At 64.8% G+C, this 12923-nt stretch overlaps 10 non-coding genes across 10 annotated transcripts; 6 read left to right on the forward strand and 4 right to left on the reverse strand.

Annotated features, from left to right (window-relative positions):
• Positions 1-150: 150 nt before the first annotated feature.
• TRNAG-GCC (transfer RNA glycine (anticodon GCC)) lies at positions 151-221 on the reverse strand. The gene has a single exon. It is a non-coding gene; the product is annotated as a tRNA-Gly (tRNA).
• Positions 222-1882: 1661 nt separating this feature from the next.
• TRNAL-CAG (transfer RNA leucine (anticodon CAG)) lies at positions 1883-1965 on the reverse strand. The gene has a single exon. It is a non-coding gene; the product is annotated as a tRNA-Leu (tRNA).
• Positions 1966-2600: 635 nt separating this feature from the next.
• On the forward strand, positions 2601-2672 carry TRNAD-GUC (transfer RNA aspartic acid (anticodon GUC)). The gene has a single exon. It is a non-coding gene; the product is annotated as a tRNA-Asp (tRNA).
• Positions 2673-3280: 608 nt separating this feature from the next.
• On the forward strand, positions 3281-3352 carry TRNAG-UCC (transfer RNA glycine (anticodon UCC)). Its single transcript has one exon. It is a non-coding gene; the product is annotated as a tRNA-Gly (tRNA).
• Positions 3353-3653: 301 nt separating this feature from the next.
• On the forward strand, positions 3654-3725 carry TRNAE-CUC (transfer RNA glutamic acid (anticodon CUC)). Its single transcript has one exon. It is a non-coding gene; the product is annotated as a tRNA-Glu (tRNA).
• A 3916-nt stretch (positions 3726-7641) lies between these two features.
• On the reverse strand, positions 7642-7712 carry TRNAG-GCC (transfer RNA glycine (anticodon GCC)). The gene has a single exon. It is a non-coding gene; the product is annotated as a tRNA-Gly (tRNA).
• A 1659-nt stretch (positions 7713-9371) lies between these two features.
• Positions 9372-9454, reverse strand: TRNAL-CAG (transfer RNA leucine (anticodon CAG)). The gene has a single exon. It is a non-coding gene; the product is annotated as a tRNA-Leu (tRNA).
• Positions 9455-10089: 635 nt separating this feature from the next.
• Positions 10090-10161, forward strand: TRNAD-GUC (transfer RNA aspartic acid (anticodon GUC)). Its single transcript has one exon. It is a non-coding gene; the product is annotated as a tRNA-Asp (tRNA).
• Positions 10162-10769: 608 nt separating this feature from the next.
• On the forward strand, positions 10770-10841 carry TRNAG-UCC (transfer RNA glycine (anticodon UCC)). The gene has a single exon. It is a non-coding gene; the product is annotated as a tRNA-Gly (tRNA).
• Positions 10842-11142: 301 nt separating this feature from the next.
• Positions 11143-11214, forward strand: TRNAE-CUC (transfer RNA glutamic acid (anticodon CUC)). Its single transcript has one exon. It is a non-coding gene; the product is annotated as a tRNA-Glu (tRNA).
• Positions 11215-12923: the final 1709 nt, after the last annotated feature.

Below are 12923 nucleotides of genomic sequence, written 5' to 3' on the forward strand. Positions count from 1 at the left end.
AGAGAGGCACGGAAGAAAGGGCAGAGGGCCGTCGCGCGTGGGAGCGCAGCCGGTGCCGGACTCGCTCGCGCGCCCCGAGTGTAAGGAGGCGGCAGAGGCGAGCGCAGCTACGCCTTGGTGCTGCTGCAGCACCAAAATGGGAGGGCGTGCTGCATGGGCCGGGAATCGAACCCGGGCCTCCCGCGTGGCAGGCGAGAATTCTACCACTGAACCACCCATGCACCGATGGCAAGCGCCAACGGAAGCTGGCACAGCGGAACTCGCCACCAGCCGCCGCTCACTGGTCACAGCCTGCCGTGGGCTTCCGTCCTATTGGAGCGTCCACGAGAGGCTGGCCCGATGGGGCGAGCAGAAGGGGAGGCTCTCGTCACGTCGAGGGACCTGAGGCGGGGCGCGGAGGGAGAGCGGAGGGAGAGAGGCCGACTGGTCCCATCTTGCGCTTTCTCTGCCGCCCAGGGTCGAGAGACTGCCCGCCGGGGTCTCCAGGGGAAGGACCAGCCGTGGCCCGCGCCCGAATGCCCGTGTGGGCAGGTTTGCTGTGGCGGGCCTTGCTGAGCGCGGATCCCCGGCACAGACCCAAAGTTTTTGTGTTTTGTTTTTGTTTGATTGTTTGTTTGTTTCTTTTGGGGGATGTTTTTCCCCCTCCCCTCCCCGCCCACGCCGGACCGGCCTTCTCAGTTGTGTCACCTGCAGGTGGGGGTGGGGGGGGGGGTGTGTCAGCGAGCGGGGGCGGCGACGGGGAACGGGTCTCGCAGCCGTGGCGTGCGGCTCAGAAACGCAGACCAGGTCCGTGGGCGCCTCGCTCCTGCGCTCTGACCCACGCCACCGGCTCGCACTTGGGGTCCGGCCCCCTGGGCTGGTAGGGAGGCTTTAGCGCGAGAAAGGAGCGGAGGAGCGCTTCGGCAGAGCCGCAGCTGGCTGACCCTGGAGAAGGCGCGCTGGGTGTGGCTGGGACGGCCCAGGCCGCGGCTTCCCGCGTGGGGATGCGCTGTGGCGCACAGCTGGTCCCGGCGGGGCCAGGCGTTTGTGGGCGGGTGACGGGGATCTAGGGCTTCCGCTCGTGATTCCTCGTGGGCTGTCTTTCCGGGTTTGGACTCGCCTGCCAGGCTGTGTGCAGGGTTCCCGCTGCCTCTGGCCGGCAGGCGTCCGGGCTGCAGGTGGGTCGGCAGGCAGGTGTTAGCGGGAAGGGAGCACAGGTAGCGAGGTGGGATCGGCGACCTGGCTAGGGTGTCGGGAGAATGGAATGCGCGGCCGGGGTCCGAGGGGTCGGAGGAAAGGACAGGATGTTGGATGGCGTGCCTCTCTGGTGGGAGACGTGTGTGCGGCTCCACGAGCGAGTCGCTCGCTGCTGTTCAGCGGTCAGAAGTTGGAGGGTGAAACCGGGCGGGCTGTGCAGGCCAGGACGCCTCTGGGCAGCGCAGCGGCGATTCAAGGCGGTGGGCGGTGGGCGGTGGGCGGAGGCCGGTGGGAGGAAGGAGGGAAAAGGAGGAATAGGGGGAAGAATCTGGGCTGTGTCTGTTTGGGCGAGTGAGGAGAAGGCGGGCGGAGGAGATAGGCAGGGAAGAGCGTGGAAGGTGGTCGCGGTCGCTCGCTGTGTGTGGGGCCAGGGAAGAGGGCGTGTGAGGTGGTGGGGAGGGCGTCTGTCCGAAGGGCAATTGGTAGAGGGTCGCGGGCGCTGGCGCATGGTCCTGGGCTGTTTCTGCGACAGCCGGCGGGTGGGCAGGAAGAACGGACGTGCCTGAGAAGCGGCGGCGTTTTGGAGGCTTGCTTCAAGGGGGCTGGAGTCTGCAGAGCGGGCAAGGGCTCAAGGCAGGAAGCGGCCAAAGGTGCTCCAGGGTTGCCATGGGCGTTGCCCTCCGGCGGGCGGGCCAAAAGGTCGGCTTGTCAGGAGTGGGATTCGAACCCACGCCTCCAGGGGAGACTGCGACCTGAACGCAGCGCCTTAGACCGCTCGGCCATCCTGACGGCGCGCCGGGGCGCGTCGCCGCTGGCATGGCTGGGACCCGGCGCGAACGCCTGCGCCCTTGGCCGGCGCCTGTCTGGGCTCGGTGCGCAACCGACGGACCGCGCGGGCGGAGCGGGCGCCAAGTGAACGGAGCCGGCTGGCGTTGGCGTGGACGCCCCCGCGTCCCCACCCCGGACCCAAGGGGTCCGCGTCGGGCCGGCCGCCGCCGCCGCACGCCCCAGCCCCCGCGCCTCCGCTCGCCGAACCCCGCAGGGCGTGCGCCCACCGCGTCCTAGGAGCAGCGGCCCGACTGTTTCGCCCGGCCTCTTCCTGCCCCGGCGCGATCCCCGCCTTGGAGACAGCAGGCAGGGCGCACGGGGAGGTTCCACGCCGCTCCGGTACCTGTCGGGGTCCGGCTCCGGCTCCGGGTCCCAGCGGGATCGCAGGGTGCTTTGTTGGGTGTCGGGGTAGGTCGTGCCAACGGTGGCGGGGGGCGGGTGGCAGGTGACGGGTGGCGTGTGGCGGTTGGCGGGTGGCGGGTGGCGGGTGGAAGGCGAGCACGCGCCCGGCCCCTGCCGTCGGGGGAGGGGATCAAGGCAGGGCTAGGCGTCCGCGGTCGGAGTGGGGTCTGGCGTCCCGGCGACCGTCGCCGTCGTCCTCGTTAGTATAGTGGTGAGTATCCCCGCCTGTCACGCGGGAGACCGGGGTTCGATTCCCCGACGGGGAGGCAGCCGTGCTTTTTGGGCCGCCGCCTCGGACCCAGCCTGAGGGCCCTCCTTCTCCTTCCTCCGCCCTCCAGCTAGTCGCAGGGCGCCATCTCGGGCCTGGCCTGCCTGGCCCCTTGGCCCCCTGGGCCCTCTGGGCCCCCTGGGCCTCCTGGGTCCCCTTGGCCTCCTACCTTTTCTTCTCGCCCGCGGCTTGGTCGCCGCAGCCGGGCGGCCTCCTCTGGCCCCCACGGCGCCCAGAGAGCTGCCGGCCCAAAGTGGGTGCCGGAAGAGGCTTTCTGCGAGGCACAGGGCCCGGCGCCCGGTGGGAGGAGGAGGAGTGGGGACCCCGTCGGCGCCGGCCGTGTCCCCGCCGGGCACCTGGTGGGGAAGGGCTCTGGCGGCCCGGGGCGGCGAGGGAGCGAGAGCGCCCCCAGAGGCAGGCGGGCGGAACGGGGCAGCCGCGCTGGCCTTGCACCGGTGGGGCGCGGGGCGGCCTTTGGCGGGGCCGCGGCAGCGCGGAGCTGCGGGCGGGCGGACGGACCGGGCGTCGGGGCCGGGCTGCCCCGGGCGTCGGCGGCGCGCTGGTGGGAGCCCCGGGCCGGCGTGGCGGGGCTGCCCGCGCCGTGCGACGTTGGTGGTATAGTGGTGAGCATAGCTGCCTTCCAAGCAGTTGACCCGGGTTCGATTCCCGGCCAACGCAGCGGGCGGACCTTTTGCGGAGGTCCCCGTCGCGGAGCTCGCGTCGCAGCTTGGCCTGTGGCTGCGTGCCTGTGCGCCCGGGAAGGAGGCGCGCGGTGTTTGGAGGGTGTGCTGCGAACAGGGCCAGAGCTGCTCGTGAGGGCAGGCCGGTTGCCGCCGGCGTCGCGGGGGCTGGTTGCGGGTGTTTGTTTTAAACGGAAGCAGGGGACAGGCGCCAAGGTAGCGCCCAGTGCTGGGGCCAGAGGCGCTGGGGCCAGAGGCGCTGGGGCCAGGAGGCGCAAGCCGGGCCCCGAAGCCGTCTCTCCCTGGTGGTCTAGTGGTTAGGATTCGGCGCTCTCACCGCCGCGGCCCGGGTTCGATTCCCGGTCAGGGAAGCCTTCCTTCTTTGGCTCTGCCTGCCGACTGCCAGGCCCCTTCACACCTCCCCTTTTGACCAACAGGCTCGCTCGCTTCTCCCGCGCCCCAGCCACAACCTCCCGCGACTTCCACGTGCGCCCCAACGCTCCCCGCCTACCTTCACCCATCCCTCCTTTTGGCCTCGCTGGCGCCACCTTCGCAACATCAGCTTCACAGCCCTTCCTTGTCAGGTGCTCGCCTCGCTCCCACTCTTTCTCAGCGGCAAAGCCCGCTGGCCAGGTCAGGCTTTCTCCTCCCATGGCCGCCAGGTGACCCGCCACCACCACCACCGCCGCCACCCTCGAACTCTCGGCTGGCCGCGGAATGGGCCAGGACTCTCGAGCGGAGCGGCTTCTGCCAAGCCAAGCCGAGTGGCTGACGGGCCACTTCTCTCTCGGCTGCGGGGGATCTGCGCCTAATGGTTGGGCCACCCGCCAGAGCCACTCATGTCAGCAAGCGCACTGGCTTTCCCAAGGCGTGCCAGACCCTGAGCGCGGGATCCGTGATTGGGCTCCACGGGTGTCAGCGGCTTTGGTAGAAATGGCAGCGGAACTTGAGGAGCCGAGACCACGGGCCATAGCGCTAGGGAGGCAGAGCTGCGACGATCACCCTGGCAGCATGACTATGTTTTTCTTCATGCGGACGTGATATCCATGGGATTCCTGTGACGCGTGGTAACGCGTGTACATCGCGTAGTGATCGATGGTCAACTGAGGGGATGTAGGGCATCCATCCCGTGGGTATCTGTCATCTCTACCTGTTGGGAGCATCTCAGGTGCTGTCTTCCAGGAGCTCTTCGGAAACAAGCACTAATACATCGTTGTTACCCCTAGTCGCCCTGCTCCGCCGTAGAACGTTATTGGAACGTATTCCCTCCATCCAAACGCATGCTCGGACCCATTTCACCAACCTCTCTTCACCGCAGTCACCCACACACCCTCTCCAGCCTCTGGTGTCTATCGTTCTACTCTCTACCTCCACAAGGTGAACATTTTGAGCTCCCAGGATTGGAGTAAGAACCCGCCCTCTCTGTCTTTCTGTGCCCGGCTCGTTTGATGTTCCATCGTGACCTTTAGCTCCGCCTCTGTTGCTGCAGACCAGAGGATTTCGTTCTTTTCTGTGGCCAAATAGTATTCCACGGTGTCTATATGCCACATTTTTGTTAATCCATTTCCCGGCCGATGGACACTTAGGTTGTCTTAGCCACATCTTCCCTACCTGCACGTCCTTCATAGGCTCTCTGCAAGAAGAAAAATATGGCTCTTTCTGCCCGACCTCGCAGGCAGTCAGACCTTACCGTTGTCTTCCCCTGTTCCCTAAAACTCGCTGTTATTCTATTCTTTTTCAAGGTGCACTGATTTCATGCTGTTCAAACACACATGTTTTACCATCAATTTGTAGAGTTAACACAATTGTCACAGCGGTCCTGAGGTGACGTACATCCTCAGCTTACGAAGATAACAGGATTAAGAGATTAAAGTAAAGACAGGCGTAAGAAATTATAAAAGCATTATTTGGGAACTGATGAATGTCCGTATTGAAATGAAATCTTCACAATTTACTTGCCTCTGCCGCAGCTCCAGCCGCTCCCTCCGTTCGGGGTCCCTGACTTCCCGCAACATACACGTGCATGTGCGTACACATGCTCCCGCTCACCGTCGACAGGTTTGAGATTCTCGCCTATTCTGGATGTGAAAATGAATCTTGAGAGGTCCCATTAGTCAGACCAACCTGGCCACGGGCATTGAAGCGTGGAGATGCAGCAGTTCGTGGGGAAAACCCAACGGCCAGGCTGACCAAAGCGCATGTGCGGGGTTGGGGTTCCTGATAGACTTCTAGCCGAAGTTTGCTTCCCATTGCCTGACCTACGCTCTCTAGCGTCTCTCCAAATGTCAAGGAACATGTGGAGATGGTACCTATCCCCAGCGCCAAGATTCGCTGTGGGACTTTTTGCCCATCCCCTCCTTAGCACAGATGAGCCCAGTTCTCCAACCCTCTATTCAACCCGTATTGATCTTATCGTTTGGCTGATTCCCCAGGTCAATGGCAGAAGTCAGTCGACTTCTTGCCAAAACCCCTCTGTAGGGGCAAAGTAGACGTCCAACCAACTGCACAAACCTGTCCCGTGTCATTCGTGGGATCTTGGCACAGTCGGATCACCTGCAGGGACCAGACCCTATCGGGGATAGAGATGTTTGCCATCCCCACGGGAGGCTGGCTTGCTTGCCAGCGTGATGTGGGTGGATGTCAGTGGGTGACAGCGATGGACGAAGGTGTCCGTTCCCGTGGCTGGCGTCCACCCTAGCCCGGGGCAAGGGGCTGACACCAAGGAAAGGAGAGAAGCATGTCGCGTGCTGGGAGCTGGAAGAAGGAGTCCAGGGTGTCCAGGGGGTGCACAGGGCTGGCTGGCCAGGTCTGGGAGTGAGGCTGTCCAGTCAAACGGAGGTTGTGCAGATGCCCGGGGCGTTAGGGCACCTCGCGGGCTGCCTATGCCATAGGTCGGAGGGATCCCAGCTGGTGGCGGAGCTGGCGTGAGTCTGAAGAGGCTGAAGGAGGCCAGGGCTGGGGGACATGAGTCGTCTGAGAGAGGGGCATTGACGGCGAGAGGGAGAGTTGGCTGGCGAGAGGGAGAGTTGGCTGTGCGAGAGAGACAGAGAGATAGAGACATAGAGACAGAGACAGAGAGAGAGACAGAGAGATAGAGACACAGAGACAGAGAGAGAGAGAGAGACAGAGAAAGACAGAGAGTGAGAGAGAGAGAGAGAGTGTGTGAGTGTGTGTGTGTGTGTGTCAGTGTGTGTGTGTGAGTGAAAGGGCGGGTGGGGTGAGACAAAGGTGGGGGAGGGAGGGCTGAGCCTGAAGGCTGGTGGGAACAGTACATTTTCAGCCGGTTGGTCTGGGCAGGAACGAAGTCTGTGTGGTCAAAGGGGACCCGCGCCGGCGAGACTGGGATGCTGCTTGGGCTGGGCGGTCAGAGTATGGAGTGGGGCTGGGGTGAGGTGGCAAGCAGCCCAGGGTGGGAGAGACATCGTGACAGAGCGACTGGAGGCCACGTCCCACGTCCCAAAAGGATAGCGAATGCAACTGGACCCGAGACATAAATAAGCCGTCTTCAGGACGCACATTCACGTCTCAGGCAGGTGTCTGGGGCTGAGATGAAAAGAGGTCCGAGGGAGAGAAACAAGGCAGCCTCCTCGACTAAAGTGGTGGATTGGGGTTAGGTTGGGAGTTGCCACATGGCGGTGGTGGTGCCGGCAGAATGAGGGGAGAGAGTGTGGAGTAGCCGGAACACGGTGAATATAGACGGTGCACATGCCACGCGTACACTCGTGTGGTCGCGTTAAGGACTGTGTGACCAACTAGGGGAAAGTGATGAGTTACTCCCTGGAGTCGCGACTTCCTTCCTACTGGAAGGGCAACCATGGCATCATTTTCTGGATGTGAGGAGCCAGCGAGGGGGGGAGAGAGAGAGAGAGAGAGAGAGAGAGAGAGAGAGAGAGAGAGAGAGAGGTCGAGGCGATGAATTGTGAAGAGAAGAGGTGGGGCGAGTGGCTGCAAGCCCGTGGTGCCTGGCGGTGTTCCGTGAAGTGAAATGCGTCGGGCAGAGGCGGTGGCAGGGCAATGAAGAGAAACAGGACCAGGAGGCTGCCAAGTTCTGGTGTCTGGCGCGCTCTCGTGTTTGGAGGGGTTGTTGTCACCAAGCTGTGTGGGTGCGGGGGGGTAGGCTCATCCCTAAGTCAGTCGAGAGAGGCACGGAAGAAAGGGCAGAGGGCCGTCGCGCGTGGGAGCGCAGCCGGTGCCGGACTCGCTCGCGCGCCCCGAGTGTAAGGAGGCGGCAGAGGCGAGCGCAGCTACGCCTTGGTGCTGCTGCAGCACCAAAATGGGAGGGCGTGCTGCATGGGCCGGGAATCGAACCCGGGCCTCCCGCGTGGCAGGCGAGAATTCTACCACTGAACCACCCATGCACCGATGGCAAGCGCCAACGGAAGCTGGCACAGCGGAACTCGCCACCAGCCGCCGCTCACTGGTCACAGCCTGCCGTGGGCTTCCGTCCTATTGGAGCGTCCACGAGAGGCTGGCCCGATGGGGCGAGCAGAAGGGGAGGCTCTCGTCACGTCGAGGGACCTGAGGCGGGGCGCGGAGGGAGAGCGGAGGGAGAGAGGCCGACTGGTCCCATCTTGCGCTTTCTCTGCCGCCCAGGGTCGAGAGACTGCCCGCCGGGGTCTCCAGGGGAAGGACCAGCCGTGGCCCGCGCCCGAATGCCCGTGTGGGCAGGTTTGCTGTGGCGGGCCTTGCTGAGCGCGGATCCCCGGCACAGACCCAAAGTTTTTGTGTTTTGTTTTTGTTTGATTGTTTGTTTGTTTCTTTTGGGGGATGTTTTTCCCCCTCCCCTCCCCCCCCACGCCGGACCGGCCTTCTCAGTTGTGTCACCTGCAGGTGGGGGTGGGGGGGGGTGTGTCAGCGAGCGGGGGCGGCGACGGGGAACGGGTCTCGCAGCCGTGGCGTGCGGCTCAGAAACGCAGACCAGGTCCGTGGGCGCCTCGCTCCTGCGCTCTGACCCACGCCACCGGCTCGCACTTGGGGTCCGGCCCCCTGGGCTGGTAGGGAGGCTTTAGCGCGAGAAAGGAGCGGAGGAGCGCTTCGGCAGAGCCGCAGCTGGCTGACCCTGGAGAAGGCGCGCTGGGTGTGGCTGGGACGGCCCAGGCCGCGGCTTCCCGCGTGGGGATGCGCTGTGGCGCACAGCTGGTCCCGGCGGGGCCAGGCGTTTGTGGGCGGGTGACGGGGATCTAGGGCTTCCGCTCGTGATTCCTCGTGGGCTGTCTTTCCGGGTTTGGACTCGCCTGCCAGGCTGTGTGCAGGGTTCCCGCTGCCTCTGGCCGGCAGGCGTCCGGGCTGCAGGTGGGTCGGCAGGCAGGTGTTAGCGGGAAGGGAGCACAGGTAGCGAGGTGGGATCGGCGACCTGGCTAGGGTGTCGGGAGAATGGAATGCGCGGCCGGGGTCCGAGGGGTCGGAGGAAAGGACAGGATGTTGGATGGCGTGCCTCTCTGGTGGGAGACGTGTGTGCGGCTCCACGAGCGAGTCGCTCGCTGCTGTTCAGCGGTCAGAAGTTGGAGGGTGAAACCGGGCGGGCTGTGCAGGCCAGGACGCCTCTGGGCAGCGCAGCGGCGATTCAAGGCGGTGGGCGGTGGGCGGTGGGCGGAGGCCGGTGGGAGGAAGGAGGGAAAAGGAGGAATAGGGGGAAGAATCTGGGCTGTGTCTGTTTGGGCGAGTGAGGAGAAGGCGGGCGGAGGAGATAGGCAGGGAAGAGCGTGGAAGGTGGTCGCGGTCGCTCGCTGTGTGTGGGGCCAGGGAAGAGGGCGTGTGAGGTGGTGGGGAGGGCGTCTGTCCGAAGGGCAATTGGTAGAGGGTCGCGGGCGCTGGCGCATGGTCCTGGGCTGTTTCTGCGACAGCCGGCGGGTGGGCAGGAAGAACGGACGTGCCTGAGAAGCGGCGGCGTTTTGGAGGCTTGCTTCAAGGGGGCTGGAGTCTGCAGAGCGGGCAAGGGCTCAAGGCAGGAAGCGGCCAAAGGTGCTCCAGGGTTGCCATGGGCGTTGCCCTCCGGCGGGCGGGCCAAAAGGTCGGCTTGTCAGGAGTGGGATTCGAACCCACGCCTCCAGGGGAGACTGCGACCTGAACGCAGCGCCTTAGACCGCTCGGCCATCCTGACGGCGCGCCGGGGCGCGTCGCCGCTGGCATGGCTGGGACCCGGCGCGAACGCCTGCGCCCTTGGCCGGCGCCTGTCTGGGCTCGGTGCGCAACCGACGGACCGCGCGGGCGGAGCGGGCGCCAAGTGAACGGAGCCGGCTGGCGTTGGCGTGGACGCCCCCGCGTCCCCACCCCGGACCCAAGGGGTCCGCGTCGGGCCGGCCGCCGCCGCCGCACGCCCCAGCCCCCGCGCCTCCGCTCGCCGAACCCCGCAGGGCGTGCGCCCACCGCGTCCTAGGAGCAGCGGCCCGACTGTTTCGCCCGGCCTCTTCCTGCCCCGGCGCGATCCCCGCCTTGGAGACAGCAGGCAGGGCGCACGGGGAGGTTCCACGCCGCTCCGGTACCTGTCGGGGTCCGGCTCCGGCTCCGGGTCCCAGCGGGATCGCAGGGTGCTTTGTTGGGTGTCGGGGTAGGTCGTGCCAACGGTGGCGGGGGGCGGGTGGCAGGTGACGGGTGGCGTGTGGCGGTTGGCGGGTGGCGGGTGGCGGGTGGAAGGCGAGCACGCGCCCGGCCCCTGCCGTCGGGGGAGGGGATCAAGGCAGGGCTAGGCGTCCGCGGTCGGAGTGGGGTCTGGCGTCCCGGCGACCGTCGCCGTCGTCCTCGTTAGTATAGTGGTGAGTATCCCCGCCTGTCACGCGGGAGACCGGGGTTCGATTCCCCGACGGGGAGGCAGCCGTGCTTTTTGGGCCGCCGCCTCGGACCCAGCCTGAGGGCCCTCCTTCTCCTTCCTCCGCCCTCCAGCTAGTCGCAGGGCGCCATCTCGGGCCTGTCCTGCCTGGCCCCTTGGCCCCCTGGGCCCTCTGGGCCCCCTGGGCCTCCTGGGTCCCCTTGGCCTCCTACCTTTTCTTCTCGCCCGCGGCTTGGTCGCCGCAGCCGGGCGGCCTCCTCTGGCCCCCACGGCGCCCAGAGAGCTGCCGGCCCAAAGTGGGTGCCGGAAGAGGCTTTCTGCGAGGCACAGGGCCCGGCGCCCGGTGGGAGGAGGAGGAGTGGGGACCCCGTCGGCGCCGGCCGTGTCCCCGCCGGGCACCTGGTGGGGAAGGGCTCTGGCGGCCCGGGGCGGCGAGGGAGCGAGAGCGCCCCCAGAGGCAGGCGGGCGGAACGGGGCAGCCGCGCTGGCCTTGCACCGGTGGGGCGCGGGGCGGCCTTTGGCGGGGCCGCGGCAGCGCGGAGCTGCGGGCGGGCGGACGGACCGGGCGTCGGGGCCGGGCTGCCCCGGGCGTCGGCGGCGCGCTGGTGGGAGCCCCGGGCCGGCGTGGCGGGGCTGCCCGCGCCGTGCGGCGTTGGTGGTATAGTGGTGAGCATAGCTGCCTTCCAAGCAGTTGACCCGGGTTCGATTCCCGGCCAACGCAGCGGGCGGACCTTTTGCGGAGGTCCCCGTCGCGGAGCTCGCGTCGCAGCTTGGCCTGTGGCTGCGTGCCTGTGCGCCCGGGAAGGAGGCGCGCGGTGTTTGGAGGGTGTGCTGCGAACAGGGCCAGAGCTGCTCGTGAGGGCAGGCCGGTTGCCGCCGGCGTCGCGGGGGCTGGTTGCGGGTGTTTGTTTTAAACGGAAGCAGGGGACAGGCGCCAAGGTAGCGCCCAGTGCTGGGGCCAGAGGCGCTGGGGCCAGAGGCGCTGGGGCCAGGAGGCGCAAGCCGGGCCCCGAAGCCGTCTCTCCCTGGTGGTCTAGTGGTTAGGATTCGGCGCTCTCACCGCCGCGGCCCGGGTTCGATTCCCGGTCAGGGAAGCCTTCCTTCTTTGGCTCTGCCTGCCGACTGCCAGGCCCCTTCACACCTCCCCTTTTGACCAACAGGCTCGCTCGCTTCTCCCGCGCCCCAGCCACAACCTCCCGCGGCTTCCACGTGCGCCCCAACGCTCCCCGCCTACCTTCACCCATCCCTCCTTTTGGCCTCGCTGGCGCCACCTTCGCAACATCAGCTTCACAGCCCTTCCTTGTCAGGTGCTCGCCTCGCTCCCACTCTTTCTCAGCGGCAAAGCCCGCTGGCCAGGTCAGGCTTTCTCCTCCCATGGCCGCCAGGTGACCCGCCACCACCACCACCGCCGCCACCCTCGAACTCTCGGCTGGCCGCGGAATGGGCCAGGACTCTCGAGCGGAGCGGCTTCTGCCAAGCCAAGCCGAGTGGCTGACGGGCCACTTCTCTCTCGGCTGCGGGGGATCTGCGCCTAATGGTTGGGCCACCCGCCAGAGCCACTCATGTCAGCAAGCGCACTGGCTTTCCCAAGGCGTGCCAGACCCTGAGCGCGGGATCCGTGATTGGGCTCCACGGGTGTCAGCGGCTTTGGTAGAAATGGCAGCGGAACTTGAGGAGCCGAGACCACGGGCCATAGCGCTAGGGAGGCAGAGCTGCGACGATCACCCTGGCAGCATGACTATGTTTTTCTTCATGCGGACGTGATATCCATGGGATTCCTGTGACGCGTGGTAACGCGTGTACATCGCGTAGTGATCGATGGTCAACTGAGGGGATGTAGGGCATCCATCCCGTGGGTATCTGTCATCTCTACCTGTTGGGAGCATCTCAGGTGCTGTCTTCCAGGAGCTCTTCGGAAACAAGCACTAATACATCGTTGTTACCCCTAGTCGCCCTGCTCCGCCGTAGAACGTTATTGGAACGTATTCCCTCCATCCAAACGCATGCTCGGACCCATTTCACCAACCTCTCTTCACCGCAGTCACCCACACACCCTCTCCAGCCTCTGGTGTCTATCGTTCTACTCTCTACCTCCACAAGGTGAACATTTTGAGCTCCCAGGATTGGAGTAAGAACCCGCCCTCTCTGTCTTTCTGTGCCCGGCTCGTTTGATGTTCCATCGTGACCTTTAGCTCCGCCTCTGTTGCTGCAGACCAGAGGATTTCGTTCTTTTCTGTGGCCAAATAGTATTCCACGGTGTCTATATGCCACATTTTTGTTAATCCATTTCCCGGCCGATGGACACTTAGGTTGTCTTAGCCACATCTTCCCTACCTGCACGTCCTTCATAGGCTCTCTGCAAGAAGAAAAATATGGCTCTTTCTGCCCGACCTCGCAGGCAGTCAGACCTTACCGTTGTCTTCCCCTGTTCCCTAAAACTCGCTGTTATTCTATTCTTTTTCAAGGTGCACTGATTTCATGCTGTTCAAACACACATGTTTTACCATCAATTTGTAGAGTTAACACAATTGTCACAGCGGTCCTGAGGTGACGTACATCCTCAGCTTACGAAGATAACAGGATTAAGAGATTAAAGTAAAGACAGGCGTAAGAAATTATAAAAGCATTATTTGGGAACTGATGAATGTCCGTATTGAAATGAAATCTTCACAATTTACGTGCCTCTGCCGCAGCTCCAGCCGCTCCCTCCGTTCGGGGTCCCTGACTTCCCGCAACATACACGTGCATGTGCGTACACATGCTCCCGCTCACCGTCGACAGGTTTGAGATTCTCGCCTATTCT

Source organism: Pan paniscus, chromosome 1 (genome assembly GCF_029289425.2).
Source record: "Pan paniscus chromosome 1, NHGRI_mPanPan1-v2.0_pri, whole genome shotgun sequence".
NCBI classification, from domain to species: Eukaryota; Metazoa; Chordata; class Mammalia; order Primates; family Hominidae; genus Pan; species Pan paniscus.